Source organism: Gossypium hirsutum, chromosome A06 (genome assembly GCF_007990345.1).
Source record: "Gossypium hirsutum isolate 1008001.06 chromosome A06, Gossypium_hirsutum_v2.1, whole genome shotgun sequence".
Classification (NCBI taxonomy): domain Eukaryota; kingdom Viridiplantae; phylum Streptophyta; class Magnoliopsida; order Malvales; family Malvaceae; genus Gossypium; species Gossypium hirsutum.
Genome location: NC_053429.1, coordinates 52,805,616 through 52,820,425, shown reverse-complemented (window position 1 = coordinate 52,820,425; position 14,810 = coordinate 52,805,616). Strand labels below are relative to the sequence as shown.

General features: G+C 35.8%; 1 non-coding gene across 1 annotated transcript; it reads left to right on the top strand.

The window, feature by feature from the left end:
• Window positions 1-5,102: 5,102 nt before the first annotated feature.
• Window positions 5,103-5,209, top strand: LOC121231266 (small nucleolar RNA R71). Its single transcript, XR_005929330.1, has one exon. It is a non-coding gene; the product is annotated as a small nucleolar RNA R71 (small nucleolar RNA).
• Window positions 5,210-14,810: the final 9,601 nt, after the last annotated feature.

Genomic DNA, 14,810 nt, shown 5'->3' with positions numbered 1-14,810 from the left:
ATATCTTATTAAATCAACTCATTATGTCCTATTATGATGAATATCCATTTAATATAAAACTTACAAGGAATCAAACTCAATATTAAGAACTTACTTTGTGTTGGGTAAACGGTTCCAACTCGGCTACTCGATGTTCTTTGCTTTGCCCTGCTTGATTCCCCTCCTTTACCCTCTTGAGCTTTCTACCTTATGCTTTTGGGCCATTCGGCTAATAACCATGTAATATCATTACTATCAATAATCAATACACATACACATATACATATTTGTATATTAGGTAACCACCCTTACTAACTACCCATTTTAGTCGATTTTATACAATCAAAGGTAATATCGCAAATGGGCTTACTATATAGCCGAATGTGCTAAAATTAGATCTAACATCACCTATACACTTGATTAAATGGCCGAATACCTATACTATCAATTATAGTATCATTTTTATTCTTTCAAACACATAGTTTCCTCCCATGAACACTTGGCCGAATTTTTTTCTTCTAATCTAGCATAGCTTCACATCTATTCATCATAATACATATAACTACATTTACTAATTCTTCCCTTATTTCTACAACATCAAAGCACCATACTCTTAGCATTTACTCTCCCTAACCGTATGCCATTTAATTACTTATTTAGGTAGAAAATTAACATATGGACATGATAAGACATTGGCTACTAGCTAGATTTTCACAAAAATTTAACAAAACTAACATGAATCCTACCTTAATCTTCCCTTATTATGGCCGAATGTCTTAGAACATTTCTCCCCTCCTTCCCTAGCTCACGGCACTTCAAGAAAAGAAAGAAGATGAAGACTTTCTCTTGCTTTCTTATTTTATTCCCCTTTCTTTTTTTTTTTGATCTATTTTAATCATTTACTAATAAAGCATCATTAAAAATTCAACTTAATGGAAGAACCATCCTTGCTTGGCCGGCCACTACTTGAGGTTTGGGTGATTTGACATGCAAACCCAAGTTTCCTCACTTTGTTATCATTTGATCCTTACATATTCCCCTATCATATTTTCTTAGGTTCTCAACTAAGTCAATCACATGAAATTCACCTTCATAAGTCTAAATTAAAACATCAAATTTTCACACATGCACTAATATACATAGAGGATACGCAACCAAATTTTAAATAAATTTTGGGACTCGGTTTTGTGGCCCCGAAACCACATTCCGACTAGGGTCGAATTAGGACTGTCACATTTCTCCTTACAAATTATCAAAACATACACAATGTAACCCATTGAGCTCATGACCGAATGCTTCATGCATCACAAACAAAAAATCACATACATGGGTCATTTTAGGAGCTTTAAAACCAATTTAAATTTCTTAAAATCCAAAGAAAAACATATGAATCATACCTTAATTCCCACCAATTAAAAATGGAGACAAGAGAACACATTGTTACATGCATGTGTTGGCCGGCCATTTGCATTCAAAAATGGTCTAATTGACATGCAAGTCCACATTTTTGAATACATGCTCTATTAGATCACTTTATATATTTACCTAACCTATTTTACAATGTTTCACATAAGTCCATTTCAAAATTTCACATACAAATGGCAAAATAAATGCTTGAAATTTTTTTACACATGCATTTACTCACCTCATGAACATAGAATATAACTTTCAATTATTTATAAAACTCGGTTTCGTGGTCCCGAAACCACATTTCGACTAGGTCAGATTAGGAGTGTCACACCAAGCCTTTTCATATTCGCTATTATCAATATAAGTTCTAACATTTCATAACAGCATGTATATTTAATATTCAACTACAATTAAACATGTCTATTTGTTTATAAACTTACCTCGAACGATACAAACGGAATCGGCAGCTAGTCGACAACTTTCGTTTTTCCCCGATCCAAATCTGATTTCTTTGGTTCTTGATCTAAACATATTCAAATTAAGCTCATTCAAACATATTTCATTCAATTTAGTCCAAAACACATAAATGGGCAAATTAAAATTTTACCCCTGACATTTACAATTTTTACAATTTAGTCCCTATTGCACAAAACACAAAATACACAAAATTTCAAAGTACCCATGTTAGGATGAATGGTACCCATACCTATACAAGCCCATATATTTCATAAATTTCACATTTTAGTCCCTCAAATTATTATTTTTGCAATTAAGTCCTAATTACTCAAAATCATCAAAAACTCCAATACAAAATATGTTGTTCTAAAACATATCTTTCATTTTTCATCATCAAACAAAAAAAATCATAAGCTATCAACAATGGAACAACTCAAAATATTTATCAAAATAAAAAATTCAAGCATGGGTTTTGTAGTACTCGAAGCAACGATCTCAAAAAAGTAGAAATTATCAAAAACCGAGCTAGTTTCATACCTTGATTGAGCTCCAAAACCACCCGAACCCTAGATTCCTTTATTTTATTTTTCTTTTGTTTATATTCGGCAAGGTGACGAAATAATAAAAGATTGTTTTAGTTATCTTATAATATAACATATATACTAATATTTATTATTATATGTTTTACATTTTTTAACCTTATTTTAATATTATTCATATTCCACTAACAATGACCGAATGTGTCCATCTAAAATTCAAGGGTATAATTACATCATAAATACCCACATTAAAAGAAAAAGCAATTAGACACTTCATAAATTAGCATACAAATTTTGTACTTTACGTGATTAAGTCCTTTTATTAAATCAGACACTCAAATGACAAAATTAAATCACAAAAATTTCACAGATATAAATTCACACATAATAAAAACAAAATATTTTTTTGACTCGAATTCGTGGTCCCGAAACCACAGTTTCGATTAGGGTCTAAATCGGACTATTACACCCACGGCCACATCGCACGGCCGTGGCAGCTTATCGCATCTCGTGTTGGGGAAAAATTTTGCCCTGTTTTAGCACGGCCGTGTCTCCTCCTGTGGTATGAGCATGGCCTAAGGCACGCCCGTGTGCCTCGCCGTGTAGGTTAGAAAACCTCTGTTTCAAGGACTGAGTCAGTGAATAGATGTTAAAAACTAAAATTTTTAAAGAAATCAATATTGTTAGTGCTCGGGTTGCCTCCCGAGAAGCCCTTATTTATAGTCTAAGCTCGACTTACCTCTCTTGTTGCGTGGACATGGTGGTTCGAGGAGTTTACACGCCTCATCTCTACTATCAATTTTATCAACATAAGGTTTAAGACGAGTACTATTTACCTTGAACGTGCCGAATTTGGGATGAATTACCTCGATTGTACCGTATGGAAAAATGCTAAGTACCGTAAGAGGTATTTTTTCATTCGGTTCAGAAGTGGTAATACGAGGGCCTGTTGTGTCTAATAGCACTTTGTCTCCAACCTTTAGTTGATTTGGGGAAAAATTTAGCTTTTCATGGCGTGGTTTTGGTTTATCGTGTGTTTTCAGTATATGTGTCCGCCATTCATCTAGTTCCTCAGTTTGTAGCATTCGTTCTTCATAGATAGGTCCTTTGCTTGAACATGGCTCATTTATGTTCTTCGAACCTATTTCCTGCAAAGTAGGTTGCACCACATGGTCAGTTTTAGTAGGATGATTTATACCACCACCTTCAATTTTCAATGTGTTACTCGAATTACGAGCTTGAAGGGTGATTGTTTTGTCTCCCACACGAAGTGTGAGTTCACCTGTGCCAACATCAATTATTGTTCTAGCAGTTGCTAAAAAGGGCCTCCCTAAAATTAAAGGAACGTTACTATCCTGTTCTATGTCTAGAACAACGAAATCAACTGGGAATATAAATTTGTCAACTTTAACGAGTACATCTTTAATAATACCCCTAGGAAATTTGATTATTTTATCAGCTAATTGAATACTCATCCTAGTTTTTTTGGGTTTCCCAAGACCTAGTTGCTTAAACATTTTGTAAGGCATGACATTGATACTAGCCTCTAAATCAGCCAAAGCATTACTAACATCTATGCTACCAATTAAATAAGGAATCGTAAAACTCCTTGGATCTTTTAATTTGTTTGCCAGCTTATTCTGTAGTATGGTTGAGCAAACTGCATTTAGCTCCACATGCGATGCTTCATCCAACTTCCGCTTATTTGTTAAAAGCTTCTTTAAGAATTTGATTGCGTTTGGCATCTGTGAAAGAGCTTCAATAAACAGTAAGTTAATATGTAATTTCTTTAATAATTTAAGGAATTTACAGAATTGTTCGTCTGTGCGGTCTTTTCTTGTCGCATTGGGATATGGCACACGAGGTTTGTATTACTTACCGGTGTTTGTTCATTGTGGTCTTCCTCACCTCTGCTTTTACTTACCACAATTCCTTGCCTCGGTTCTGGTTCAGGTTCTACTAACCCTTCCTTGTCTTGGATGGTAATTGTGTTGAGTTGTTCCCTTGGGTTAGATTCAGTGTTACTCGGCAGGCTAACTTGTGTTCTTCAGATATTAATTTGGCAAGCTATCCTATCTGAGTTTCGAGCCCTTGGATCGATGCTTGTTTGTTCTTAAGTGTTGTCTGGGTATTCTGAAAATGAGTTTCTGACACCGAGATGAATTTTTTAGCATCTCCTGAAGGTTTGGCTTTTTCTCTTGTTGGTAGGGTGGTTGTTGGAAGCCTGGAGGTGGTGGTCTCTGATTCCCTTGGCCTCCCCATGAGAAATTTGGGTGGTTCCTCCAACCTGCATTGTAAGTATTACTAGAAGGATTATTTTGAGATTGAGAATTATTACCCATGTAATTTAACTGCTCGTTCTCCATGTTGTGGCCATAGGGTGGGTATTCTGAATTGCTTGATCCACCTCCACTTCCTTCGCACTGCATTAATGGGTGAACCTGTGAAGAACCAAGAAAACCATCAATTTTTCTATTCAAAAGTTCTACCTAATTAGAGAGCATGGTGACAGAATTGACGTTAAAAACACCGACTGTTTTCGTTGGCTTTGTCCTCATGACTTGCCACTGATAATTATTCAGTGACAACTCTTCTATAAATTCATAAGCATCCTCAGGTGTCCTATTATTGATAGTTCCACCAGCAGCTGCATTAATCATCTGTCTAGTCAAAGGATTCAAGCCACTGTGAAACGTTTGAACCTGTAGCCAAAGCGGTAACCCATGGTGAGGGCATCTTCGCAAAAGGTCCTTGTATCTATTCCATGCATCGTAGAGTGTTTCTAAATCCATCTACACAAAAGAAGAGATATCATTACATAATTTAGCCGTTTTAGCCAGCAAAAAATATTTTAATAAAAACTTTTCTGTCATTTGTTCCCAAGTAGTGATTGACCCTCGTGGTAACGAGTTCAACCACTATTTAGCTTTGTTCCTCAATGAAAAAGGGAATAACCGAAGGCAAATGGCATCATCAGAAACGCCATTGATTTTAAAAGTGTCTCAAAATTCTAAAAAATTTGCCAAATGAGCGTTTGGGTCCTCGTCCTGCAAACCATCAAACTGAACAAACTGTTGGATCATTTCAATGGTGTTAGGTTTCAGTTCAAAATTATTCGCAGCAAAAGCAGGCCTAACTATGCTCAATTCAGCTCCTATTAAAGAAGGTTTAGCATAATCATACATAGTACGCAGAGCAGGATTCTGATTTACTGGATTAGCGGCAATCGCAGGAGGTAGCGGATTTTCCTAGTTTTCAGCCATCTCCTTGGTTGTGGTTGAAGTATCGTCCTCTTGCTCTTCCTTTGTGTATCATAAGCTTCGCCTTATTTCTCTTCAGTTTCTGCGAACTGTGCGATTGATCTCACTATCAAACAGTAATGGTCCTGATGGGTTTCTTCTAGTCATACACTATAAAAACCTGCCAGGAATGAATAAAAGAAAAATTAGAAAGGAAAATAAAAATTTAAATTACAAATAAAGTAAAATGGCTAGAGTAATAAAAATCGAGTGTTCCTAATATCTTAGTTCCCCAGCAACGGCGCCAAAAACTTGATACGTGATATTCGCGACAAGTTTTAAAATTTTATAATTAATCGTTCTTGAAACTAACTATTATCACGATGAAGGCAAGTGTACCTGTCGAACAGTAGTATAGCTTTAGCAAGACCAGATTGTCGAACCCAAAGGAACCAAGAGTACTAGTAATTACATCCTTTTTATTATCTAGCCTAAAAATTTAAGGGTTTGTTTATCTAAACTAATTAACTAAATTAAGGATGCACAGAGAGAAAATTGGGGAAAAGCTTTTGAGAAAACTCGATTGATTAAGACAATACCCAAGGAAAACTCCACCTAGACTTCACTTGTTATTTGACTCTGAATCAGACGATTTATTCATTTGACTTGATCCGTAAAAATTCCTAACTTATATTATTATCTCTCTCGAGACTAATAACGTCTAACCCTAGGTTGATGAATTGAAATCTCTTTCAAATTAACACCTAGTGTTGCTTTAACTCGATCTATGGACTCCCTTATTAGGTTTCACCCTAATTCGGCAAAATCTTGTCACCCTATCTCTAGGCATGCAATCAACTCCACTTAATTACGACAAATTTACTCTTAGACAGGGACTTTTTCTCCTCTGAATAAGAGCATTAACTTGAATCAATATCCTGGAATATTAAAACAAGAATTAAGAACACATAATTAAGAACAAGTCAAATATTTATCATACAACTTAGATAATAATAACAAGATCTATCTTAGGTTTCATTCCCCTTAGGTATTTAAGGGGTTTAGTTCATAATTATGAAAGAAAACATCTCAAGAGAATAAAGATAACAAAACATAAAGAAAACCCAAAACCCCTAATGGAAATTGAAGGGAGATCTTCAGTCCTAACGATGAATCCAGCTTCTGAGATGGATCAATCGGCTTCCCTTGAGTAATTCCTTGCCTCCTACACTGTGCCTCCCTTCTAAGTGCCTCCTCAGGTGTTTAAATAAGCTTTTGAATGCCTAAGAGCCCTCAAAAGTGGCCTTTTCCGAATAGGACTATACTTGGTCTTGACAGGGACACGCCCGTGTGTGATTGCTCCAGCCCGTGGTCAAGGCTGTTAAATAGGCACGGGCATGTAGTCTACCCGTGTAAGTCATGCTTCTATCCTGCCAAATGGACACAGCCGTGTGGCTTACCTGTGTGAGGAAGTCTAGGCCATGTTGATTTCCCTTGTGGGTCCATTTTCTCTGTTTTCGACCTGTTTCTCGCTCTTTTACTCTCCTATGCTCACCTAAGTATAAAACATGAAATTAGAGAATTAGGAGCATCGAATTCACCAAATCTAAGGAGAAACCATCCATAAATGTGCTAAGCATGGGATAAAAATATTTATAAATTACGGTTTATCAATGACGTAGTGAAAAAGAAGATTATCAAGTGGTTAGATGCAGGTATCGTTTATCCCATCTCAGAAAGTTAGTGGGTAACTCCGGTCCAGTGAGTGCCAAAGAAGGGAGGTATCACAGTCATAGAGAACAAGAATAACGAGTTGATACAAACTAGAATAGTTACGAGATGGAAGATTTGCATCGATTACTAGAAGCTGAACAAGGCGACTAGGAAAGATAACTTTCCTTTGCTATTCCTGGACCAGATGCTGGATAGACTCGTGGGGCGAGACTATTACTGTTTTCTCGATGGATACTCGGGGTATAATCAGATTACAGTAGCACCGGAAGATCAACACAAGACAATGTTCACCTACCTGTATGGTACATTTGCATTTAGACGCATGTTATAAGTCAGAATCATTAGCTCACTAAAGACCAATATATTTGGCCAAATTATAATAACACATGTTATAAAACTAGGTCCCTAAACATGCCACTCACTTGATAATTCTAGCATATGTGTTTATACTGTCAAGGTGTTGGCTTGATAGTGTGATGCTGCCTCTGACGATCTCTAACCCTGAGCTAACCTGACAACACTAAAAGAAATGGAAAGGAGGGGGTAAGCTTTACGCTTAGTAAGCCTGCATGAAATAATAATAAGCAATTTACTAACATGCTTTCCATACTAAACCTAACCCAATTGTACATTTAAACATGTTCTGGTTAAGCTACTTTCTTGAGTCACAATCACTAAATTATTTATATCTGGAGTTACGGAACTCCAAATTAAGATCCATAATTTTTTTCAGAAACTAGACTCACATATATTTCCTGTAACACCCCGTACCCGAGACCGTTGCCGGAGTCGGACAAGAGGGGTTCACAGACTAAATTCGCTTACTATCACAGTCCATTTTAAAATTTTCCAGGCAGTTGGCTAACTGCGACACTGTCACCTTAAAAATCATATCTTGAGTTTCACAACTCGAAAATTAGTTTCGTAATTTTTCCCTGAAACTAGACTCATATGCCCATCTACATATTTTTTCTATAATTTTTGGTCGGGCCAATTAGTATAGTTTATTAGTCAAAGTCTCCCATGTTACAGGGATCGACTACACTGATCTTTGCGCATTACGACTTGGATATCTCCCTGCACAAAGCTTCAATACTGATGCCGTTTCTTTCTATAGAAACTAAACTCAGAGAGGAATCTATACATATATGGCATGACTCCTAATTATCTCTGGTTAATTTATAATGAATTTCCAAAGTCGGAACAGGGAATCCAGAAACCGTTCTGGCCCTGTCTCACGAGAACCTGAATATCTCTTAACATACTGTCCATATGATCGTTTCGTTACTTTCCTATGAAAATAGATTCATCAAGGTTCGTTTAAATAATTTATTCATTATTTAATTCCAATCCTACTATTTTTAGTGATTTTCCAAATCTACATCACTGCTGCAGCCAGCATCTGCCTTTAAGGTAGACTTTACCTATTTCATAGTTGCCATGATTCAACTAGCCCTTTTAGCATAAATAGCACAAATTATGATAGTGATTAACCATTCCATACCAAATGATTATAACATTATGCTCAAACATATATAAGCCATTTTCGCATGGCTATATACATTAACCAAAATATTCTTCCGCCACTAGTCTATTTTATACGTGCCATAAGATAATCCAAAACATAGCAGTACCAAACAGTGGATAGTGATAGTGTGACTAGTTGCAGACGATCCCCGAGCCTGTAGCTTCGCAATGAGATCTATAAAACAGAGGAAACAGAGTAAACGGAGTAAGCATTACAATGCTTAGTAAGTTTTAAGCAGTGTCAACAGATAACAATCAAATTATAACATAATTGTTCGTATTTTTATTTCACTCTTCCTTCGGGCATACCATCCCTTTACCGAATATGCACATCTCATCATATACAATAGGCAGATAAACTTTCACATAAAAGTGAGCTCATGTGACATAGATATATCGTATGATTTCACATCACCTCTCACACTGACCCGATGTCACATAATCATAGGAATAGTCTCATAGATTGCTCTCGTATGCATCACATAACTACCTTATGATTTAGTGCAAATCAAGCTCACATATAAACTTGGAGTACATACCTGTTTAACCTTTCGCATTGAATATATTTATAAGCAATTCTTATTACGAAGTCTTACCCAGACATAATCTCCACACGAAGTTATCGGGTCTTACCCGGACAAAATCCCACACGTAGTCATCGGGTCTTTAGAGCTCGGATATAGTACGAGCACGAAGCTTACGGACATTAATCAGTGATAATATTCTCGCATAAAGCCTGCGGGTTTTAACCCGGATATAGTACTGACACAAATGCCCTTCGGGACTTATCACATTTATGCACTTTCACATCCATCACGTTGGCCACTCGGCCCTGTCACATATATACACTTTCACATTCATCACATCGGCCATTAGGCCTTATCACATATATACACTTTCACATTCATCACATCGGCCATTAGGCCTTATCACATATATACACTTTCACATTCATCACATCGGCTATTAGGCCTTATCACATATATACACTTTCACATTCATCACATCGGCAACTAGGCCTTATCACACATATACACTTTCACATTCATCACATCGGCTATTAGGCCTTATCACACATATACACGTTCACATTCATCACATCGGCCATTAGGCCTTATCACATATATATACACTTTCACATTCATCACATCGGCCATTAGGCCTTATCACATATATACACTTTCACATTCATCACATCGGCTATTAGGCCTTATCACACATATACACTTTCACATTCATCACATCGCCATTAGGCCTTATCACATATATACACTTTCACATTCATCACATCGGCCATTAGGCCTTATCACATATATACACTTTCACATTCATCACATCGGCTATTAGGCCTTATCACACATATACACTTTCACATTCATCACATCGCTATTAGGCCTTATCACACATATACACTTTCACATTCATCACATCGGCATTAGGCCTTATCACATATATACACTTTCACATTCATCACATCGGCCTAATACACTTTCACATTCATCACATCGGCCATTAGGCCTTATCACATATATACACTTTCACATTCATCACATCGGCCATTAGGCCTTATCACATATATACACTTTCACATTCATCACATCGGCTATTAGGCCTTATCACATATATACACTTTCACATTCATCACATCGGCCATTAGGCCTTATCACATATATACACTTTCACATTCATCACATCGGCCATTAGGCCTTATCACATATATATACTTTCTTGGCTGAATCTACATCTATCATTTTCCAATATCACAATTTAGAATTCACGTATGGGTTTAATCAATAGCTTATGAGCAACTAGAACAAGTTTATCAAGGTTTACAACACAATCTCAAATTCAGCACAAGCTGTTTTTCCTGAGCAATAGTCACTAAATCATTTATAACTGGAGCGACAAAACTCCAAATCACTTTCCGTTAATTTTTCCTGAATATAGACTCGTATATCTTCATCCATAAAATTTCCAGAATTTTAGGTTTGGCCAATCAATACCAGATTTTTCTTAAAGTTTCCCATGTTTCACTGTTTGACTAATCTGACCACTCTTCACTACGAATCCGATTTCTCATTTTACAGAATTTAAAATGTGTTGTATTTGATTTCATTTGAAACTAGACTCATTAAGGAGTCTAAGCATATAAATTTTATCTTATAACCATTTTTGTACAATTTATAATGATTTTCTAAAAACAGAACAGAGGATTACAGTGTCATTCTGCACTGTCTCACACAACTTTAAATATCTCATTATCGGAAATAAATTTTCTTACACGGTTTCTTTTATAAGAAACTAGACTCATTAAGCTTTAATTTCATAATTTATTCAGCCTCCCATTCAACTCCAACAATTTATGGTGATTTTCTAAATTCATGTTACTGCTGCTGTCCTGAGCAGGTTTATCACAATTTTACTCTTCTGACATATCCTTTTAGCACTTCATAATATCATATCCATTTGGCAACATATCATATCAATAACTTACCTATACTTCATAATAGCCATTAGGCTATATGCATAAAAATTTACAATAGAGTTATGATTCTTTTAATATGTGCTTAACATATCATACTCAATCACATTATAGGCTTTAATACTTAAAACTTACCTCGATCGCTAATGTACGTCAATTCCGACTATTCGACCAATTTCCCTTTTTCCACGATCCGACTTTGTTTCCATAAGCTCTTGATGCTCAATCAACAATTTTTAACTTCAAATTTGCAAACAGCAATGTCATCACTTCACATAACAAAATTAAATTTCATTACTTAAACTATCCACGACAATCACCTTCCGAGCACCTTAATTTTCTTTAAGCTAAACCACCTCATAGTATACATATACACATTCGGCTAATTATAAAACAAATCAGCACTCATAACCGAATCATTGACTAAAATCACATTCGGTAATATGCTTTTAAATAATTTCAATATTTATTAACATCTAAAACTAATTTGCTTGGGGTGCCATGAATTATTCCAATCGGCCGAATATCATTGAATCTCTAAAATCATGCTTATAACCACTTGGCCGAGTTTCACATTTCAAAGCCACATATATATATTATTCAAAGTATTTATCAACACTTAAAAATCCAAAACCATAAAACTCAATTCATATAACACCAAACTCAATGCTAAATCACCCTAGGCACATTCGGCACTAGCACAAGCACACACACATTTAACTTTTCTAAAATTCAACTTTAACAAGCTTCCTATGCTTCCATGATAAAAACCGAATGCTCATCTTACCACCAACATGCATATTTAATTATCTCAAGCCTCTCTTAATCAATTTTATTCATAATAGCATGAACTCAACAATCCATTACTCATACAAAACAACATAACCGAAAACCTTACTCATTCCAAAAATTCAAATCTCAACTTGGTCACAAAAATAACTTGATATCTCACCAACACAACATCAACACCAAGCAAGAATGATGCATCCATGGCTGAGTGTCATTTCCATCACATAGCAAGATTTAGACCATGGGCTAGGTAGAACTCAAGCTAACAACTAAAACATGCATGCATCTCATGGAACATCATCAAACATACCTTAGCCTAGTTACATGCATGGCCGAACCTCTTCAATCTTTCTTCTTCCTTCCTCCTTAAAATTTTCGGCCAAGGATTAACCAAAGGATGAACACTTTTTTTTTTCTTTCCTTCAACTCACGGCAAGGGGGGGACAATCACACATATCCTTTCTTTTTTTTTGTTTCTCATCCTACTAACACTAATATTTTATTGCCCATGCTCTTTATTTTATTGTTTCCTCCCATGATGCACCAACACAACATGTCTATGACATGTTTTGCCCATCACCCTTTGTCCATCCTAATGTCGTGGCCGGCCACTACTAGATGGGGGGGGGGAAATTGACATGCAAGTCCCCCCTTTTTCAACATGCACTAATAGGTCCTTATGTTTTGATCTATCACATTTCAAAAATGTCACACATAAGTCCTATTGACTAAATTCACATGAAATTTACTAAATCGAAGCTTAAAATTTTCACACATTTATTTTAGACAATAAATATCATTTTCAAATAATTTGGTTACTCGGTTTAGCGGTCCCGAAACCGCTTTCTGACTAGGGTCAAATTAGGGGTGTCACATTTCTACCATAAAATTTTTAGAATTTTTGGTCCAGCCAATAAGTACAGTTTATTTTTCAAAGTCTCCCCTGTTTCGCTGTTTGACAGCTTCGACCTTTCTTCACTAAAATTTATTTATCTCATAGTACGAGACTTGGATAATGTTCCTATTTGTTTATATTAAAAGTAGACTCATCAAAGATTCTAAGCATATAAATTATAACCCATAATTATTTTTCTACAATTTTTAACAATTTTTCCAAGTCAGAATAGGGGATCTCGAATTCATTCTGACATTGTCTCACAAAAATTAGAATATCACATAATATACAACTTGTTTTCCCCCCTGTTTCTTTTATATGAAAATAGGTGCTGTTGTCCAACACTGTTTTACTACTAAAATTCATTCTTACATAATTTCACTTAATCTATTTTTTCTTATCGAAGTTCACTCAGATATCGAGCATATTGCTCAAAATTTTCTTAAACATATACCTGCACTTATTCATCATATAATTATGTTCACATGTATTTTTACTTAATCGATTTTCCCGTTGAACTCTTCGGAATAATAACTGATACTCAGTTGCCTGCACATATTTTCACACTTATAGCCAAAGCTATCTGGTACACATAGTAGCTTGCGTTTAGTACTACACATGCGACCAATTATCCAGTACACGTAGTAGCCTGCACTTAGTACTACACACATTACCTAACCATCTGATACACGTAGTAGCCTTCACTTAGTACTATACACGTGATCAAAGTTATCGGGTACGCATAGTAGCCTACACTTAGTACTACACATGCGACCAATTATCCGTTACACGTAGTAGCCTGCACTGTAACACCCCGAACCCGAGGCCGTCGCCGGAGTCGAACACGAGGTGTTAACAGACTTCAAACCACTTAAAAAAAATTTCCCAGACAAGCTGCCAGTCTGCATACTAATCGCTTTAAAAATCATATCTTAGTTCTGAAACTCGAAATCCAGTTCCGTAAATTTTCCCTGAAATAGACTCATATGCCCATTTACATATTTTTTTCTAGAATTTTTGGTCGGCCAACTAGTACAGTTTATTAGTCAAAGTCTCCCATGTTACAGGGATCGACTACACTCACCTTTGCGCATTACGACTTGGATATCTCCCTGCACAAGCTTCAATACTGATGCCGTTTGTTTCTATAGAAACTAGACTCAGAGAGGAATCTATACATATATGGCATGACTCCTAATTATCTCTGGTTAATTTATAATAAATTTCCAAAGTCGGAACAGGGAATCCAGAAACCGTTCTGCCCTGTCTCACGAGAACCTAAATATCTCTTAACATACTGTCCATATGATGTTTCGTTACTTTCCTATGAAAATAGATTCATCAAGGTTCGTTTACATAATTTATTCATTATTTAATTCCAATCCTACTATTTTTAGTGATTTTCCCAAATCTACATCACTGCTGCTGCCAGCATCTGCCTTTAAGGTAGACTTTACCTATTTCATAGTTTCCATGATTCAACTAGCCCTTTTAGCATAAATAGCACAAATTATGATAGTGATTAACCATTCCATACCAAATGATTATAACATTATGCTCAAACATATATAAGCCATTTTCGCATGGCTATATACATTAACCAAAATATTCTTCCGCCACTAGTCTATTTTATACATGCCATAAGATAATCCAAAACATAGCAGTACCAAACAGTGGATAGTGATAGTGTGACTAGTTGCTGACGATCCCCGAGCCTGTAGCTTCGCAATGAGATCTATAAAACAGAGGAAACAGAGTAA